Below are 6,074 nucleotides of genomic sequence, written 5' to 3'. Positions count from 1 at the left end.
CTAATTTACTTATAGTTTCCTTCTTTATATTCAAGTCATTCACCCATTCTGAGTTTTTCTTGGTGTAGGGTGTGAGATGTTGATCTAGACCCAATCTCTCCCATATTGTTTTCCAATTTTCCCAGCAGTTTTTGTCAAATAGTGGGTTTTTGTCCCCAAATCTGTTTTTTTTGGGTTTATTGTAGACTGTCTTGCTGAGGTCACTTACCACTAGTCTATTCCACTGATCATCTCTTTTGTCTCTTTGCCAGTACCATATTCTTTTGATGTCTACTGCTTTATAGTACAGTTTAAGATTTGGTGCTCCTAGGCTCCCTTCCTTCATATTTTTTTATTATTTCACTTGATATTATTGATCTTTTGTTCTTCCAAATGAACTTTGTTTTTTCTAATTCAGTAAAAAAGTTAAACAATTAATTTAACATTGGAATTTGTTGATCTGTAAATGTTTGGGAAATTTCACTTGTCAATCCATCTTGTTTTGGTTCTTTTTTCTTAGGAGGCTTATTTATGGCCTGTTCAGTTGTTTTCTCTAAAATAAGCTTATTTAGATATTTTATTTTTTATTTTGGCAATTCATATTTTTGTTAATATTCATTTGTTTCACTTTAATTATTAAATTTATTGACAGAATTGGGCAAAATAACTTATAATAATTGCTTTAATTTCACTTTCATTAGTGACATGTTCACTGATTTCATTTTCTTCTCTATTTAAAAAATCATATTAATAACATTTTAATTTATTGGGGTTTTTTAAAATAGAAAAACAGCTCCTTGTTTTATTGATTAATTCATTGATTTTCTTACTATCAGTGTTATTAATCCCACCTTTAATTGTCAAGATTTCCAATGTGGGGTTTATTTGAAGATTTATAATTTGTTATTTTTTGAGTTTTTTTAATTGCATACCCAATTCCTTAATCTACTATTCTCCATATTATTTATATGAGTATTTACCATTAAAAATTTTCCTTTGATTATTGTTTTTTCTGTGTCCCATAACTTTAGTCCATGGTGGTGGTGGTGTTTACTAGTTTTATTCATCCTGACCCTTTTTACCTTCATTTAGGATTTTCTTGGCAGAAATACTGGATCAGTTTGTTTTTCACTTCATTTTTCCAGTAAAGAAGCTGAGGCAGAATTATATGTTACTCAGGGTCACACAACTAGAAAGTGCCAGGTCAGACCTGAACTCAGGCAGATGAATCTTCCTCACTGTAATAGCAGCACTCTATTCACTGAAACATCTAGCTGCCCTAAGTTTTGGTCCAAATACAAAATTCAAGAGAAGCATAAAAAGGCAAATAAAAAAGAGGAAAAAATTAAGGGACTCAGTAAGGCCAAATTGTTTATATTCCTACATGGAAAGATATTATTTAGAACTCTTAAAATTTTTGTCATTACATGAATAGATAATTTTCAGATAAAAAACTATCAATAAGCACATGAAAAAGTGTTCTAAATATCTTATAATCAAAGAAATGCAAATCAAAACAACTCTGATGTACTACCTCACACTTAGCAGATTGGCTAATATGAGAGCAAAGGAAAGTAATAAAAGTTGTAGGGGATGTAGCAAAATTGGGACATTAATGTATTGTTGGTGGAGTTGTGAATTGATCCAACTATTCTGGATGGCAATTTGGAACTATGTCCAAAGAGAGATAAAAGACTGCCTGCCCTTTGATCCAGCCATACCATTGCTGGGTTTGTATCCCAAAGAGATCATAGATAAACAGACTTGAACAAAGATATTTATAGCCGTGCTTTTTTGTGGTGGCAAAAAATTGGAAAATGAGGGGATGCCCTTCAATTGGGGAATGGCTGAGCAAATGGTAGTATCTGTTTGGTGATGGAATACTATTATGCCGAAAGGAATAATGAACTGGAGGAATTCCATGGGAACTGGAATGATCTTCAGGAATTGATGCAGAGTGAAAGGAGCAGAACCAGGAGAACATTGTACACAGAGACTGATACACTGTGGTACAATTGAATATAATAGACTTCACTACTATCAGCAATGCAATGATCCAGGACATTTCTGAGGGACTTATGATAAAGAACACTATCCACATCCAGAGAAGGAACTGTGGGAGCAGAAACACAGAAGAAAAACAACTGCTTGATCACATGGGTCTATAGCAATGATGGGCAAACTATGGTGCATGGGCCAGATGTGGCCCCCTGAAATGTTCTATCCAGCTCATGCAACATTATTCCTAATGTACATCATTGTAAAATGTATCATTATTACTTTTTAATAAATTGTATTGGCCCACCTAAAGCTTTTTTTCTTTCCTTTGGCCCCCTCTTTAAAAAGTTTGCCCATCACTAGTCTATGGGGATATGATTGGGGATGTAGACTCTAAACAATCACCTTAGTGCAAATATTAATAATATGGAAATAGGTCTTGATCAATGACACATGTAAAACCCAGTGGAATTGTACATTGGCTGTGGGAGGGAGGTGGGAAGAAAGAAGGGAAAAAACATGATTCATGTAACAATGGAAAAATATTCAAAATTAATTAAATAAACTTAAAAGTTAAAAAAATTGTCATTATCATAGCAGTTATATGACGTCTACATAGAGAGAGGGGGTGGGAAGAAGAAAACTGTTTAGGGTGATATACAAAAAAAAACAAAGGTGGGGGTGAATAAGAGAAATGGGAAGTGAAAGGTAAAATGAGGTAAATTAGATCGCAAAAAAAGGTGTAGGGGAAAAATCTTTTACAATGGAGGGGAGAATGAGGGTGGTAATGGGTAATACTTAAAATTTATTCTCATTAAAATTGGCCCAGAGAGGGAATAACAGCTAGATTCACCAGGGAATAGAATCTTATTTTACACTATAGAGGAATAGAAGTGGAATAAGTAATATAAGGGAGAGGTAAGTTGGAGAGTGATTTAAAGACTAAAGAGAAATAGGACTCTAATAAAAGATTGGTGTTGAAAAGGAGAGCAATATGAGGGAAGGGGAATGGGGGAGTGATTAAAAGCAAAACACTGGTGTGGAGGGATAGAGTGAAAGAAGAAAGAGCAAGATTAACAGGGGAAAATATTTTGGTAGGGAATACAGAGATGTTAAACAAAACTGTGGATGTAATTAGGATGAAGTCACCTAAAACAACAGAAGTAGTTAGCAGAATGTATTAAAAAACAGAATTCTGCAATATGTTGTTTATAAAAAACACATTTGAGGCAGGTAGACATACACAGAATAAAAGTAAAAGGATGGAGTAGAAACTATTGGGTCAATCATCATCTCACAAAACTAATGCAAAGATGGATCTGATTAAAAGAGATAAGGAAGTTAATTATATCTTGTTAAAGGTATTATCTCTAACTATTATTGTTAGAAGATTTTTAGGGGTACAAGATGATTATGTCAAATGATCAATTGGTGAGATGAGTCTTCCAAATGATCAAAGCGGGGACTATGATAATGAGATTAAACCTACCCTGCCCATTTTTAGATCTGATTACCAAAAGTGTAAACAATACCACTTAATTCTCTAGTCGGGGAGATCTGTGACCCACATGTGTAAGAGTGTATGTCAAATTAGAATTGACTGACTGCCTCCTGGGCAGTCCTAAGCAAAGCCTTTGCTGAAATTGGTACACATGAAATGAGAGGAAGGCACAGGCAGTGACAAAAGAAATGGTCTGGATAAATTGAAAAACTTCTGGGGCTCTCTTTCTTCAGCCTGGAACTGGACCTGGAGGAGCTCTGGCTGGGATGTTGGACTTGGTGAGACTGTTCTTAAATCTCTCCCTTAGAACTATATGTGTTGAGTGAAAAAGGCTGACTCCCTTAGCTTCCCTGGAGGTACTAGCCTCCAAGGGTCCCTTGATTGGGAGGGAGGTCTCATGGCTAAAACACTTGTTAATTGACTTTTATGCTTTCTGGCTGGGCCTCTGGAGCCCTGATGGAGTAAAGCCAAGACTTGAACACATAATCTAGTTTGTTAATCTAGATCTCTTACTCTGCCCTCTTCTCATTTCTCTACTTTCACTCTCTCCTATATTTTATAAATAAATTACTAAAAATCATTTTAGACTTGATATTTTCAATTCTTTGTGACTACCCCTTTAAATATTTAGTCCAACCAAACCCATTATTTTTCCCCTTTACAAAACGTCCCTTTAATGCTGAAGTATTTATTAATTTGTATGTTCTTTGTTAATAAAAAATTTCAGGGGGGCAGCTGGGTAGCTCAGTGGATTGAGAGCCAGGCCTAGAGATGGGAGGTCCTAGGTTCAAATCCGGCCTCAGACACTTCCCAGCTGTGTGACCCTGGGCAAGTCATTTGACCCCTATTGCCCACCCTTACCACTTCCACCAAGGAGCCAATACACAGAAGTTAAGGGTTTAAAAAAATTAAAATAAAAAAAATTCAGGTAATATTTTAAGGGAAAAGATATTGCCAGGCTAGAACATTGGATCAAAATGAATTAGGAAAGTTCTGATGGAGGTAAAGGCAACTATCTGGTTTGGGATTCAAAACATCAACTTTTTAATTGGATGGTGATGGGAGCATAGCTAGACAGAAGGTTTTCTCATGGAAAACTTGGCATTTTGATGGACTTCAAAAAAGATATGGGACTTCTGGGGTAAGATAGCTGCAGAGTAGAAGCATGGGTCTTCTTCTCCTCACCCCCAACCAATATAAAGCACCTCAAAAGGACAAATATCAAAATCAGATGAGTGAAGGGGCTCTACTGAAGGGTGCAGCCTTGAAGGTAGGCAGGTTTTGGGCATTTTCATGCTATAAGGGGGTAAAATTACTCCTCCAAAGCATGAGCTTATCATCCCTCCCCCCACTCCATTTAAGAATTAGGCCAATGAATCCCATTACCCACACATCTGAACATGTTCCTCCTTTATTTATAGTTCATACTCCATCATTTCCCTCCATTGACTTTATTTATATCTTTTCTTTTTGCAATCATTGGAAGTCCTTCACATCATCTCAAGATTAACATATAAAACCATTCCTGTCAGAAAATCTTCCTTGCATTCTATCAATGATATCCCTTTACTATAACATAGTTTACCCCACTTGAACCTTGCATGTAAGAATGTTTAATAACTGAAATGTTCCCTTGCATTTTCCCCTTACAAAACTAAGAAATATATTAGGAAATGATTACATGTCTTCTATACTTTGTTTCTGAGCCTCCTCACATCTCAGGCTTAGTCTTTCCACACAGAAGGTACCTAAAATGCTTGTTGAAATCAACTAAGTTCATAGGAATGAACTCCCGAAATTTCTTGATTCACAAGAAATTCTCTATCCAGAGAAGGAGAGGGCAGAGTAAGATCAGCTGGATTTAAAGTATAAGATGAGTTTCTTTTTCAAAGCTAACAAATTCCCCAAAGGAGCCTCTCCCTATTTGTGAGTCCTTTCTCTAGATCTCCTACTTATATGCAATTATTTTCTGGGATCAATGTTGCATCTTCTCCATAGTTTCTCATGCTGTGTCCATACCTCCTCTCTAACTCCTCCCCAATATCTGCATAAGGACTTTCTCTAGATATCTTACCACTAGTTGTTTACCACTGACCGGTCTAGTTTTTGGTTTAAATTATTTCTACCAAATCATAGTGCTGATGTTGAGAGTAATCCTGACAAGGGCCTTTGAAATTCTATAGGTAATTGTGAAAAAAGTAAGTGAGGAAACTTTGTAAAGTCTCTAGGTATTGGACTGAGGGTTGTATTAGTGCTGTAAACCCAGGTGTTGATCTGCCCACAGTATGGAGCCAAGTTGGTAGGCCTCAGTCCAGTAGGCTGATAACACAATCTGACTGCTCAGGAAGATGTGCAAAAATATCCTGGTTTATTTGACAAAACTCAGGATGGGATGTGGACCAGAGAGATGGATATCCCTAGCTCTTTTCAGTTCTACCTCCTTTCCCCTTCCTGACTCACAAGGGTATTTTTGGTCCCAATAAATTGGACTACTCTATCTGCTCTATCTGCCTAAGATTATTCTAGCTAATTATACCTGTAAAGGGGAAAATTAGGGTTTACTTGGACTGAATATTCAAGAGAGGGTTACCAGGAA

The sequence above is a fragment of the Gracilinanus agilis genome, chromosome 1 (assembly GCF_016433145.1).
Source record: "Gracilinanus agilis isolate LMUSP501 chromosome 1, AgileGrace, whole genome shotgun sequence".
Lineage (NCBI taxonomy): Eukaryota > Metazoa > Chordata > Mammalia > Didelphimorphia > Didelphidae > Gracilinanus > Gracilinanus agilis.
Note: the sequence above shows the minus strand (reverse complement) of the source record.